The sequence below is a fragment of the Lissotriton helveticus genome, assembly GCF_964261635.1.
Source record: "Lissotriton helveticus chromosome 1_1 unlocalized genomic scaffold, aLisHel1.1 SUPER_1_unloc_17, whole genome shotgun sequence".
Lineage (NCBI taxonomy): Eukaryota > Metazoa > Chordata > Amphibia > Caudata > Salamandridae > Lissotriton > Lissotriton helveticus.
Genome location: NW_027611656.1, coordinates 4,043,969 through 4,059,003, shown reverse-complemented (window position 1 = coordinate 4,059,003; position 15,035 = coordinate 4,043,969). Strand labels below are relative to the sequence as shown.

The 15,035-nt window shown below is 46.7% G+C and overlaps 1 protein-coding gene across 3 annotated transcripts in view; it reads right to left on the bottom strand.

The window, feature by feature from the left end:
* Positions 1-15,035, bottom strand: part of LOC144805649 (uncharacterized) — a 749,755-nt gene that overhangs the window by 139,472 nt on the left and 595,248 nt on the right. Inside the window, exons 2-3 of one of the 3 annotated variants that reach the window (XR_013605567.1) lie at positions 6,297-6,431; positions 1,293-1,347 (exon numbers count right to left, since the gene is read on the bottom strand). The exons of the other annotated variants lie outside the window; for them this stretch is intronic. The gene's annotated coding sequence lies outside the window, so the exon portion shown is untranslated. The remainder of the gene's footprint in view (positions 1-1,292; positions 1,348-6,296; positions 6,432-15,035) is intronic. 3 annotated transcript variants of the gene reach the window in all.

The following is a 15,035-nucleotide window of genomic DNA, read 5'->3' as shown; positions in this document are numbered from 1 at the left end:
CCCACACAAGTGAGGTACCGTTTTTATCGGGACACTTGGGGTAATTCAGATTTGTAAATCAACTGTTATTACCAATTGAGCTTTCATGCATTTCTCCCTTTCAATGAAAGACATTGTGTAAAAAAAAAATCTTTATGAAAAATGACCAATAATTCTCATGCTAGTATGAGTATTCCCAACTTTGAAAATGTGCAATTATATACTGTTTCTGAACTCTATAATTTGTACCCAATTCAGAAATACATAGGTGTCTTTCATACAGATTATTCCATGTATACATTTTCCAAGACAAAGTGCACTATACCCAGTAAATGAAAAAATACCATTGCAAGTTGCTGCTCAGTTTTTGGATCTGGGTTCGTCGGGTTCTTGGTGAAACTACAAGTCCTATATATCCCCACAACCAGGAAGGTCTAACGAATGTAACGGTATATTGCTTTCCAAGAGCTGTCAAAATTAGAAAAAGTTATAGGTGAAAACGTTGAGACAAAAGGCTGTTTTTTTCAACAAAATTTCAAATATTCCAATATCTAACTGTTAGTTTCTATAACGAAACCTTCATGGATTTAGACAAATGACCCCTTTCTGAATTCAGAATTTTGTCTACTTTTCGAAAATGTAAAGCTTTCCAGGATCCATTATTGCTTTCAAACTCATGTCTACCATTAACTGGAAGGAGGTGGAAAGCTCTAAAAATAGCAAAAATAGGCTATGTCCCAGAAAAATGCCAAAACTGAGTGAAAAATTTCGGTTCTCTGACAAAAGTCTGTCATTTCCTGAAAGCTGAGAAAATGGAGATTTCAGCGCCACAAACCCTTTTGTGATACCATTTTCAGAGAAAAACCCAGAGGCTTTCATTTGAAGCCCGTTTTTCCCATTTTTCTGAAAAAAACAAAAAAATCACTATATTTTGGTTAATTTCTGGGACCCCTCCAAGGGAATCCACAAACCCTGGGCGCCTTTAGAATCCCCATGATGTTGGAAGAAAAGGACGCAAATTTGGCGCGGATCCCTTATGTGGTCAAAAAGTTACAAGGGCCTAAGCGCGCACTACTCCAAAACGCCAAAAAAAGGCTTAGCACAGGAGGGGAAAAGGCCTAGCAGCGAAGGGGTTAATGGAGAATGCCCGTGTGAGCCTTGGGCATGGAGGAGTGCGGGGGAGGGAGTGGGTAGGGGCGCTGCGCACCTGGGCACCACCAATACAGGAAAATATAAAAGATTTAAGAATGAAAGCAACATTTTTTCCTCTTTGTCACAGACCCTTAACTAATCCATAAAGCAAAAACACTTACCTGAGTCTTTTCCTTCTGTCCGAGGGACGGTGGCGGCCAAGGCACACCTAAGGGACTGAAGAATAGTGACAATCAATCATTGTGATTTCCTGTAATACTAATAAAAAGTGCATACCAAGAAATTATTCAATGCAGACAGCTCCTTCTTGACCGACTCTTTTACACGAGGAGCTACGTACTTTCCCTACAGGGAATGGGAGACAGAAACACAGAAACCAACAGACACACACAGACAGACACATACGGGAAAGCATAGTAGGAAAACGCTATATACAGTTTTTATATTCTTGCATATGTACATTGTTAGGTCTCGCTATTATATCCCGCAGGGATTAATAGCGAGAGTATATAGTAGGCGAAACAAACTCTTGACCAAGCGCGGATTACGTCCAGTTCATGTGGACCAGTCGTGTGAGACGCGTGTGCACGTCAAACCTATCAGCCTCGCACCGCAATGGAATGTTGCCTCCCAAGCTGCTCCCCCGCCATCAGACTTCAAAGCAATGCGCTCCCGCCCCGCCCCCCCACAGCAATGCCGAGAGCTTGTTTTACAAAAGTGAACGGTGCCGCTGGTTTCATTTATGCAGTCTGCATTAGGAAAACTCTGGTCATGCAATCTATGTACTAGTTGTGTTTAAAACACAAAACCGCAGTGGTGTGAGACAGTTTCTTTTTCTTGCCTTCTGCTCCCCCGATTGTACTCGTTTTTCTTGCCTCAGCCCCCCTGATTGTGTCGGTTCTCTTGCCTTCTGCTCCCCTGATTGCACTCATTTTTCTTGCCTTCTGCTCTCCTGATTGTGCCCGTTCTCTTGCCTTCTTCTCCCCTAATTGTACTCGTTCTTTTGCCTTCTGCTCCCCGATTGCATTTGTTCTTTTTGCCTCTGCTCCCCAGATTGTACTCGTTCTCTTGCCTTCAGCTCCCCTGATTGCACTCGTTTTTCTTGCCTTCTGCTCCCCTGATTGTGCCCGTTCTCTTGCCTTTTGCTCCCCTGATTGCACTCGTTCTTCTTGCCTCTGCTCCCCTGATTGCACTCCTTCTTCTTGCCTTCTGCTCCCCTGATTGCACTAGTTTTTCTTGCCTTCTGCTCCCCTGATTGTGCCCGTTCTCTTGCCTTCTGCTCCCCTGATTGCACTCGTTTGCTTGCCTTCTGCTCCCCTGATTGTGCCCGTTCTCTTGCCTTCTGCTCCCCTGATTGTACTCGTTCTCTTGCCTTCTGCTCCCCTGATTGCACTCGTTTGCTTGCCTTCTGCTCCCCTGATTGGGCCCGTTCTCTTGCCTTCTGCTCCCCTGATTGCACTCGTTTTTCTTGCCTTCTGCTCCCCTGATTGTGACCGTTCTCTTGCCTTCTGCTCCACTGATTGCACTCATTTTTCTTGCCTTCTGCTCCCCTGATTGTGCCTGTTCTCTTGCCTTCTGCTCCCCTGATTGCACTAGTTTTTCTTGCCTTCTGCTCCGCTGATAGTGCCCGTTCACCCACACCCTCACCCTCACCCCCCCACCCCCTCACACCACCACACCCACTCACCCTCACACACACCCTCACCCTCACACACCCCCTCACCCTCACACACCCCCTCACCCTCACACACATCCTCACCCTCACACACTCCCTCACCCTCACACACCCTCACACACACACCCTCACCACTCTACCCGCTACCGCCCTCACTCTACCGCCCTCACTCTCCCACCATCTCGCCCTCACTCTACTGCCCTCACTCTACATCTCTACCACCCTCATGCTACTGCCCTCACTCTACCACTCTACCGTCCTGTGTGTGATTTTCTTGGGGAAGTAATAGGTAAACAGATTAAGGTAAGCCCTCGTCTTGTTTTTTTTGGACTCAACGAAGAGGAAGATGTACGAATAAATTCTGCTGTTCCCAAGTTTATTTTCTATGTGGTTTTGGTGGCGAGGCGGGAGATAAGTAGGCTTTGGAAGTCTGAACGTCCCCCATCTTTTTCTGAGTGCCTCAAAATTCTCATCTATACGAGCCAGACTGATATGGCCTGTGACCCAAGGAGTCAGGATAAGATCTGGACAATGTTGGTAAATTGGAGAGAAAACATCAGTGGGTCCAATGATTAAGCCAAACATGATGTGGGTCCTGGCCTCTCCTGTGTTGTGGTCCCCTTTTCGTAAAGGAGTTGGAAGTGGAACCAGCAGTATTCTTCTGCAGAGATGTACTCCGTCCCCTCCCGGACATTTGTGGGGTAAGATCAACCCTAGCAAGAGAGTTGGCAAGATGAGGACAAAAAAAAAATCCTGATCAGGTAGTCCAGCTTTCAGTGTAATACATATACCGATGGCCCCCACACGCTGAACAATTTCGATTGGTTATATGTTATGTTATCAGCATCTGTCTAACACCTTCTTCCTCCACCATTACACCAAAACGATTTCTTAATAATGCCACATGACCATGAACGTCTGGCAGTGATGACACTAAAAAAGCACTTCATACAGTCTACAGTTTTCAAATAGCTTTTATATTCATCGGCATTGAGTCAGATTTTGAACATATATGTTTGTCTTATGATATAAATTCCAATAGGGGAAATATGTGCCTCTTTTATTATGTGTGACTGACTTGAGTTGCTGCCTCCCTCCCACAAATGATTTTCTACTTTAGAGTTTATAGCGTTATAGTGTTATTCTTGCCTTCCTAAGGTAGGGTTTATAGAAATATAAACTGGCAGAACACCAGTCAGCTCGGTATGACTGACTCAGCCTTTCTTCCATCTATGTTTCGTACAATGAGTATCAGGAAATTTGATGGTAACAGCACTCTTCAATAAAGAGAGACACGAGTGAACGGCATGTACGTGATTGTTTGTATTATTTAGTGCAGAGAACAAAAACTATGCTCATATCTAGCTTTTATTCTAGGATATTGTTTGATAAATGTCGTCAGTAGCTTGCCTATTTCTCATGTTGTGCGTCAGCCTGTGTTGGCTCTTCTTGTGCTTGTCACTCCCCTGGAGTAAAGCCTCTTTACCATCCTTCTGATTGGATGACATGTATACTACACTGTTCACTATTAGGAACTACCTTTGACTTTTGGATGAGCATTCCATGGGAGTACATTTGTTTTGGGTTTATGGGTTAACGGGTTTTTATCACTAATCCCTAAATTTCGCTGAAAATACCCATGAGTGCAAGTATTGTTCATAGTGTTGCTTTAACCAGTAGCGTGATCAGTTGTGCTTGGATGCTTTTCTTTATGTCTGTTTCACTCGAAAAGATACCATGTTTCTTTTCTTTTATTCCACATTATGCTAGTCTCCCAATAAGCTGCCTGGTACTTCTTGGTTTTTCCTCCATGTAGAGAAATGAACATTTGCTGAGAATAGACACTTTCATAATACCACAAATATCTCCATTTTATTTATTTCCTTCTAGTCAAGTCTTCCATCGCACGAACTGCACTTTTATGTTCCTGTGTGTGTCCACAAATGGGTCAGTATTATTGTTGATGTGTTTAGGGTCTTGCCAGATTCTCTGCATCTCTTGGATTATTTCCATGTGTGTTCAATGAAGGTGTGTTTTTGCTTATGGTGGTGTAGAACTGATGAGCGACTAAAGCCTTTCCTGCATTCAGTGCACTTGTATGGCTTTCCCCCGTGTGTGTCCTCTGATGCATCCTTAGGTTTTAGCAGTTACTAAAACTACTTCCGCATTCACTGCAATGGTATGGTTTTGCCCGTGTGTGTTCTCTGATGACTCTGAAGGATTGATAGCTGACTAAAGCTTTTCACACATTCACTGCACTGGAAAGGTTTTTCCCCTGCTTTTTTAAGACTGATGATTGACTAGCTGCACTTTAAGGGGTTTTCCTCTGTATGTGTTCGCTGATGTTTTTGTAGATATGATTACTGCACATTGGAGGTAAGTCTTTGCATATGGGAGCACAACAGTGGGATATGGGAGCGGGGCAGCCATGATCAAATGCTGGTCCTGACATGCTAGAGATATTTTTTAACATATAGGGGCCCTAGATCACATTTTGAAACAATGGGGTCGATTGGCTTGGCATAATAGGAAAATACATGAATATTTAATGAGAGCCCTTTTAGCTAATCTATTTGAAAAGTGTGCTTTACAATGCACTATTTGACCCAATACTTAAAAACATTTTCTCAGTTTCTGAACCTCTCTGCACACTCCATAGAGGAGGTTTGGCTCATTTGCTTCGCTTTCTACAATTCAGAGCTAGTATTATTTCCCACCACTTTCGAAGATCATATCAGCACCATAATACAGGTGGAAATTAAAACAGACATTTGTTTAACTTGTATTTTCATAATAATGATGCAGTTATTATAGAATGTTAGTGATGTCAATTCTTGTGATGTCCTAAGGATTAAGGTTATATGACTTCACCTCCTGGAAAGACTCAGGATTAAAGGTCATATGATATAACTTCCTCTGATTCTCAACACCCGCTCTGCCCGCAAACACGCGGTTGAACTCTGAGACCTACTCGACTCAACCACCCCAGACGTCACCTTCCTGGCGGAGACCTAGCTGAACCCCTCCTCGGCACCCGACATCGCCATAGCCATCCCGGAAGGCTACAAGATCACCAGCAGGGACCGCACCAACGGAGTAGGAGGAGGAAACGCCCAACACCGACGAAGCCCTCAGCACCACCGAACACCTCCACTTCCAGATCCACACCGACCCCAACACCACTCTCAGAGGAACCCTCGTCTATAAACCCGAGTAAGTAGTGCGCTTTACAAATGCTATGATTCATTAAGGTCAAAGGCTGTGTGATGTCACTTCTGATACCCCTGGCATTTTGATGAATCGATGTCCATGCAAAAAAGTTACAGACAGGAGAAAGTCAGCCGCACAAGATAGAAAAACACTGGAAAATGAAGGGATAAAAAACCTTTGATAGTAAAGTTGAAGAAAAGTAAATAGTATAAATGTACAAGGCCATACTTTTACTAGTGGGAATAGTTACACGTTAGAAATAATAATAAACATGATTTACTGGGGTCGGCAGAACCATCTGCCAAGGCTGCAGAGCTGGTGGTGGGAGTCAACCTGGTTGTGGTTGTCTTCAAACGTTCCGCGGCGCTGGTGGTGGTGGCAGCTGCTTATGAAGGTGCCCTCTTGCCCTTGGGTGCTTATGAAAGGAATAAAGATAAAAAGAACAATGATTGGTGGTACTCTCTTTACAAAAAACAGTTTGACAGACACAGTATTGATTATTTTAAATCAGATAACCTATTCCTAGATTCCTAATCTAAAATTACATTTTGAACTATTAATTCATTTCCATGAATGATCTTTGCTTCTCCAACCTCTTTTGATGGGCCAAGTTGGTCTCCCTTTGCATAGTACAGTACGTACATCAGGGAGATTAGGACTGTATGAGCTACATAAAGCCACAAGGAAGACGCTAACACCCCTGGTATACTACTATCATAATAGTAGTAGCATCCCCTAAATGTTCCCAAGCGAACACCTAGCTGGCCAACACTGGAACAGAATCCTGGCAGTGTCAATCACTCTCTGATGCAAAACGTGCATTTATGTCAAGTCAAGTCGAAGATTTATATAGCGCACTACTCACCCAGAGGGTCTCAATGCGCTTGAGGGAGGGGGGTTCGCTACTTATCAAATAGCCAAGTTTTGAGTTGTTTTCTGAAGGAGAGGTGGTTCTGTGTGAGGCAGAGGTGGGTGGGGAGCGAATTCCAGGTCTTGGCCGCTAAGTAGGAGAATGATCTTCCTCCCATGGTGGCTTTTCGGATGCGTGGAATCGCGGCGAGGGCTTGATTGGACGATCGTAGTTGGCGGGTGGGGGTGTAAAAGGTCAGGCGCGTGTTGAGGTATCTGGGTCCTAGAGGGCCTTGTGTGCGTGGGTGAGGAGACGGAACGTTATTCTCTTGTTGACGGGGAGCCAGTGAAGGTCTCTCAGGTGACCGGATAAGTGATTGTGGCGGGGTATGTCTAGGATGATTCGGGCGGAGGCGTTTTGAATGCGTTGGAGTTTTTTCTGTAATTTGGCTGTGATTCCGGCGTAGAGGGTGTTTCCGTAGTCCAGTCGGCTTGTGACGAGTGCTTGGGTGACCGTCTTTCTTGTTTCGGTGGGGATCCATCGGAAGATCTTTCGGAGCATGTGTAAGATGTTAAAGCATGATGATGAGATGGCGTTGACTTGTCTGGTCATCGAGAGGGAGGAGTCTAGGATGAATCCCAGGTTGCGAGCATGGTCCGTTGGTTTGGGTGCACTGCCCAGGGCCGGCGGCCACCATGAGTCGTCCCATGCAAAGGGGGATGATCCTAGGATGAGGACTTCCGTCTTGTCTGAATTCAGTTTTAAACGGCTGTTCTTCATCCACTCGGCTACGTCTTTCATCCCTTCGTGTAAGTTGGTTTTGGCGGTGTTTGGGTCTTTGGTGAGGGAGAGGATCAGCTGTGTGTCATCAGCGTATGAGATGATGTTGAGGTTGTGTTGGCGTGCGAAGGTCGCGAGGGGGCTCATGTAGACGTTGAAGAGGGTGGGGCTGAGTGATGATCCTTGTGGTACGCCGCAGATGACTTCGGTTGCCTCCGATCTGAAAGGGGGGAGGCGTACTCTCTGGGTTCTTCCGGCGAGGAACGAGATGATCCAATTCAATGCTTTTCCTTGTATCCCGACGTTGCTGAGGCGTTGTACAAGGGTGCTATGACAGACCGTGTCAAACGCTGCGGAGAGGTCCAGGAGGATGAGGGCAACTGTTTCCTCGTTGTCGAGTAGTGTTCGGATGTCGTCTGTTGCTGCGATGAGGGCGGACTCCGTGCTGTGTTTGGCTCGGAAGCCGGACTGTGAGGGGTCGAGGGAGCAGTTTGATTCGAGGAAGGCGGCGAGCTGACTGTTGACGGTTTTCTCTATGACTTTGGCAGGGAATGAGAGGAGCGAGATGGGGCGGTAGTTCTTAAGTTCAGTGGGGTCTGCTGTAGGTTTTTTTAGGAGGGCGCTGAGTTCGGCATGTTTCCAGCTTTCCGGGAAGGTAGCGGTGTTTAGGGAGCAGTTGATGATATCTCGGAGTTGGGGTGCGATGATGGAGTCGGCCTTGTTGAAGATGTGGTGGGGGCATGGGTCGGTTGGCGATCCGGAGTGGATGGAGTTAATCAAGCGGATGTGTCCTCGGTGTTGATCGGGTTCCAGGCGCTGAGGGTGGTGGTGGGGGGCTTCAGTTCGGAGGTAAGGGGAGTGGGCTGGTCGCCGAAGCTGTTATGTATGTCAGTGATTTTGCTGTGGAAGAACGATGCTAGAGAGTCGCAGAGGTCTTGAGAGGGAGTGATGTCGTTGGTGCCGGCGCTGGGATTGGTAAGCTCTTTGACGATGTTGAAGAGTTCCTTGCTGCTGTGGGCGTTGTTGTCGAGTCGATCCTTGAATGCTGATTTCTTGGTGGATCGGATCAGCTGGTGGTGTTTGCGGGTGGCGTCCTTGAGGGCGGTCATGTTGTCTGTGGTTGGGTTTCTTCGCCAGGCTTTCTCGAGGGATCGGCAGTTCTTTTTGGAGTTCTTGAGGTCATCGTTGAACCAGGGGGCTTTTTTTCTTCCTGGCTTGTTGTGATGGTTTTTCAAGGGCGCTAATTCGTCAGCGCAGTGGGTGATCCATTGTGCGAGATTGATGGCTGCTTGATTTGGGTCCGATGATCTGGCGGGAGGATTTTGGTTTAGCAATGTGGTGCGCTGGTTGGTGGTGATTTTGTTCCAGTTTCTGCGGGAGACTTGTTGTGGGTGGTGGTGGGTCGTGGTCTTTCTGAAGTTGAAAGTGGACGCAGCTGTGGTCCGTCCAGTGGAGTTCTGTGGCGTGATTGAAGGAGACGTGCTTACTGGAGGAGAAGATTGCGTCGAGCGTGTGTCCGGCGTAGTGGGTGGGGGTGTTTACCAGTTGTTTGAGTCCGAGATTGGCGAGGTTGTCCAGAAGGGAGGTGGTGTTGCTATCGTTGTCCATTTCCAGGTGGAAGTTGAGGTCTCCTAGGAGAATGTAGTCCTCGGAGGGGAGGGCGTGTGGGCTGATAAAGTCAGCGATGTCTTTGCTGAATTGTGTGCGGGGTCCTGGGGGTCTGTAAATGAGGGTGCCTCTAAGTGTGGTCTTGGGGTCGGTGTGTATCTGGAAGTGAAGGTGTTCGGCTGCTTTGAGGGTGTCGTCGGAGCTGGTCGAGATGCGGATGGTGTCTTGTGGACGATGGCGATGCCTCCTCCTGTTTGGTTGATGCGGTCTTTTCGGACGATCTTGTAACAGTCCGGGATGGCTATGGCGATGTCGGGCGCTGATGAGGCGTTCATCCAGGTTTCTGTAAGAAAGGCGACGTTCGGTGTTATGGTGTCGAGTAGGTTCCATAATTCAATGGTGTGTCTGTGGACCGACCGGGTGTTGAGCAGGATGCACTTCAGGTGGTTGTTGTTTGAGCTCAGTTTGGCGCTAGTGGTTGTAGTGTTGGTCCTGATGCAGCAGAGCTTGCAGGATTGGCAGGTGAAGGGTCCATGGGTACGTCCTGGGGCGGCTTGGTGGCAGTCGGGGAGTCGGCCGGTGTTGAGTGCAGAGAGGGTTGCGGCATCGTACGTTAGGCGGGTGGAGAGGTTTTAGCGGGGGCCAGGGGGTCTGGCGCTGAGCGCGGTCCAGGCGCGGACGGGTGTAGACGGGCTTACCTTTGGCGCGACCTCGGCGCGCATGGGGCGCGTCCGCTGCGCGTGAACGCTGCGCACGAATGCATCTGTCATAAGTGGGGAGCGGAGGGGGCGGAGCGAGGGAGGAGCAGCTGGGAGGCGGGAGCGGGCAGGCGATGTCCAGGGAAAGCTTGAGGGAACGGGGGTGGGGCCGCGGGGGAGCAGCGGCAGGGTGCTAGGACCAAATGGCACGGTCCAAAATGTCCGAAATGTAGTGGGGGGGATCGGGGGCACAACCAGGCACAATGCAAGGCAGAGCAAATAAATAGCTACAAAATACGATACCAATATCTATACAAATACGATACCAGGCACAGCAATATGACCACAGGCGATCTCGGGGGCACAATCAGCAAGCAAGCGGCAGGGCTGAGGGCAATATCCGTCTTCAGGCGAGATCGGGGGCACAATCAGGCGCAAAAAGGTTCAGGGAGCGAGTGGAGCGACCGTGGCTGACTGGGTCAGGACGGTCACAGCGCTTCCGCTCGCGGGACTATCTATTTGTTGGTAGTGGGAGGGAGGAGCAGCTGGGAGGCGGGAGCGGGGAGGCGATGTCCAGGGAAAGCTTGAGGGAACGGGGGTGGGGCCGCGAGGGAGCAGCGGCAGGGTGCTAGGACCAAATGACACGGTCCAAAATGTAGTGGGGGGATCGGGGGCACAACCAGGCACAATGCAAGGCAGAACAAATAAATAGCTACAAAATACGATACCAATATCTATACAAATACGATACCAGGCACAGCAATATGACCACAGGCGATCTCGGGGGCACAATCAGCAAGCAAGCAGCAGGGCTGAGGGCAATATCCGTCTCCAGGTGAGATCGGGGGCACAATCAGGCGCAAAAGGGTTCAGGGAGCGAGTGGATCGACCGTGGCAGACTGGGTCAGGACGGTCACAGCGCTTCCGCTCGCGGGACTATCTATTTGTTGGTAGTGGGAGGGAGGAGCAGCTGGGAGGCGGGAGCGGGGAGGCGATGTCCAGGGAAAGCTTGAGGGAACGGAGGTGGGGCCGCGGGGGAGCAGCGGCAGGGTGCTAGGACCAAATGGCACGGTCCAAAATGAGGTGGGGGGATCGGGGGCACAACCAGGCACAATGCAAGGCAGAACAAATAAATAGCTACAAAATATGATACCAATATCTATACAAATACGATACCAGGCACAACTATATGACCACAGGCGATCTCGGGGGCACAATCAGCAAGCAAGCAGCAGGGCTGAGGGCAATATCCGTCTCCAGGCGAGATCGGAGCACAATCAGGCGCAAAAGGGTTCAGGGAGCGAGTGTAGCGACCGTGGCTGACTGGGTCAGGACGGTTATGTGAGTGAGGCACACTAAATCTCCATAGCTGCCAAGGTTTCAGATTGCTTATGTGTGACATTTTCATAGTTTCAGTGTACTTATGAATGACTTCCAACGACCAAATGTGTGACACTTAGAGTGACACTTTCTCGCTATCAAAATTAAGTTATGAAAATGGAAGGGTACTTACCTTCTCATATACGTTTTATTTGTTTTATAGAGCTGCTCATAACAATGTAGAGTGTCAGTGATCGATACATCACACACATATTATACAGAGACAATTAATCATATCTGTGTAAATGTAGTCTATAGGAAATGTTACATATGACGGTGAGGATTGCAAGTTGTAGGAATCACGTCATCGATATAAGTATGCAGTATATTTTAAGAGTATATGGTCTGGAGAAGCATAAACTCAGGATTTAAAACATACCACAGTAATTGGCATAAGTAAAAAGAATGCTCATCTACGCGAACTAACCCTTTTTAGCAGCATTAGGATAATGCAAAACTGGGGGAGAAAAGAATGTTCTAACCTATACACACAGTTTGAATGCAGTTCTTGAAGACAGTTCATACCTAACTGTGCCATTTTAGGATTGTAACTAATGAAATGCAAGTAACAAAAGGACCTCTGCGACAAGCTGTAACTCATTGAGCTAGCCACATAAAATGCTGTTAAGTGGTCTGCATAGTACACGTTCTTTGCAGTAGTCACATTAACCCTTTCCGCTACTTCATGATGAGGAAAAACAGGCACTAGACAAAATGCCTCTCTCTCTCCAGCAGGAACATTATTCACAGGAGGCATCTTTACATTTTTATTGTTGCCTGAGAACTCTTGGACACACAAGGAATTCGTCAGCAGGTGGTTTTAAACCCATGTTATTTCTGAATATACAGCACCTGACCCTCCACTCTCCCAGCTCAGTGCTAGGTGCTGTAGTGCACCAGACATTGCACGAATAGCAAAAGGATCTCTATGACAAAACCAGTAACTCATGGCTATAATCCTCATAAAATACAGTTATTTCTGTGATAAAAGTGTGGTACGCATTCTTTGGAGCTGGATAATTTACAATCAGAGCTACTACTCAACAAAAGTCCAATCTCTCCGCAGAAACATTAGTATCACCAGCCGCATTATTTAATGTACATGTGTGTCTCAATTCCGATGGGGCGCAGCAATTCCTGAATACATACAACAGTTGCAATCAATGTATTTCACATTTCTTGCAGATATTCCAGTTTCGTTCCCAGACCCAATGGATTTGACACAGTAACAAATTAGAAGCCTCGTCATTGAAAGAGCGCTGCCCGAATTCAAACCTGTGGCTTTAATCTTTGGTGAGTGACCTACCACTTCCACACACAAAAGTAGACTACTACTTTCTATGAGAAAAGCTGGGATTATTTTATCCTGGATGGATTATGGCACTCTCAGGTTTTTCGGCAATATTGGGTTACTGGAGATTATTTGTTTTAGTGGGTGCTTAGGGAGGGGCAATCATCCAAAATCCCCTAAAATAGATCCGCAGATCGCAAACGTACATGTAAAGCCCTATCACACCAAAGTACAGATTTTTTCAAGTTAAATTACTTTCAAGTTACAGAATGAGCACAATAGTTAGACAAGATGCTTTTAATATTAGTATCTTGCTCAGAATCCAGGCAACATGTGTTTCGTCGTATGGGGAAGGGCCCACGACTTCCTCAGGGCTGGGAAAGAAAAACAGAAAACATCATGTAATCCCGCAATTCCTCGGGCATTGTAACATTAAAATCACTTTAGCAGAATCCATGCTATGACATTTCCAAAGTTGTGATACAACATCACAAATCCCACCAGCACTTGGAGGTAGTAGATGGGGGAAAAAAAGGGTGAGGGACAGGAAGAGACAAAAGCCCCCAATATCCTGGGTTAAAGGGTTAAAGGTTGAAGTATAAGCAACAGATCAAGAACATCACAAAGAAAAACCATGGTGCTCGTGGTGGAAAGTGTAGGAAGGGTCAAGCACATTACTATACATAATAATATACGTCAGTGAGAATACACTCATCTGTGTCCTCTCCCAAACACACACTGAGCAGAGAAGCTCAGGCCTACCTTGTAAAGTACAACTTCTCTTTGTATGCCTAAAGAGGGTAGCCAGATGTGACCATATTTAGTAACTGCTCATTATCCCAAGATTGTGAATTTATTTAGTACCAGGAGGTAAGAAACATACCTTCTGGCTGGTTATAGTTCCGACCCAGCCTAAGATCGGCTGGGTAATAAACGTAATCTTGAACGTCAATCTTGTTAAATTATCTGTACAAAGATGATGGGTACTATGATTATCATACAAGTGTAAATTTAGCCCTTGCATCATACTTATATAGCATCTATTATGTGAGTATATGGTAAGTGCTCATATCCGGTGACATACATCAACTTCTAGTGTTGGGGTTTGTGGCTTTAATTACGTGCTCGGGAATCATTAGTCTACAGAGGGTTTTTATTTATACCGTGTGTATTGATTAGAAGCAGAAATGAGGCTTATCCCAAAATCAGTGCACAATATGTGTGCGCGCTGTAAAGATCCTTCTATTTGAAAAAAGCACGGTTTGGTATTATAGTCCGTGCTTGGATGCTACAAGGCAAATACAAAGGACAAACGGGGACTACCATTAGTATCCGAGCAAACATCCATATCTAGGAAGAAAAAGGGCACGTGGTGCGAGTTAACTCTAACCGGCGTCACTTCTAACCTGTATGCGGCATCCTCCGTGATCCTCACTCGTCACCCGGCAACTCAGTATGGTCGAGAGTTCAGAGCCGGATGCCAGAAGCACTGTAAAAGAGTGCCAACCGTGCAATAGCTAGACCGTTTCGCCCGATTCGACGGCTGAAAAATCTTTTATTGTTCGATTATTTAAAATCATTAGAATATGCTGACAATATAAAAATAGTTATCTAAAAAACTACATAAGTTATATTCCCTAATTTTTTTTTTACTCCAGTCAGTTCAACATAAAACCTTCAGTAAAATGTCATATTCTAGCTATGCAGTTTAAAAACAAGGTGCATTAATTATTATTATTTTTTTTTTAAATGGCAGATATGACACCTCTCCCCCTCTCCGATTCGACGGTTTAGTAAACTCCGCCATATTGGATGAGTATGTGTGCCCAAACCTGGTATGATAACCGGAAACACCCAGCTTTCAGTCCGGGGCCCCATATAATCGGTGCAAGTGTATTATAGTTAAGAGAAAGAGTAACTCGATACAGTAATTATTAGTCCACTTAATAGTCTGTTCGGCCGTGTCGACAAACACACATTCGTGCCCTCCGAATATGTATTGCTTAAATGACACTAATTGTACGCAGGTACAGGCACAGATCCAGCCCAAATCTTAGTATCATCATCCTAACTGCACTGCAGGAGGATCTGGTGAATGACAAATGCGGCATCTTGAGGGGGCTTTGGTTTCCTCAGAAAACAGAATCAAATGACTGACCCTCTTCTGATCCCTCGGAGGGTCTGTACAAGCAGTGACCGGTGACTGACCCTCTTCTGATCCCTCGGAGGGTGTGTACAAGTAGTGACCGGTGACTGACTCGGCTCCTTCAACACTTCAATGCTCCCCCCGCCCGTCCCATGACCACACTGGGGGCGCCGGCAGCAGCAGCTCCAAACTCCCCCCAGCCCCAGTGGCTGTTGAAATGTCCCAGATACAAAGCGACCAACGCACCTTAGAAACGGGGATGACTA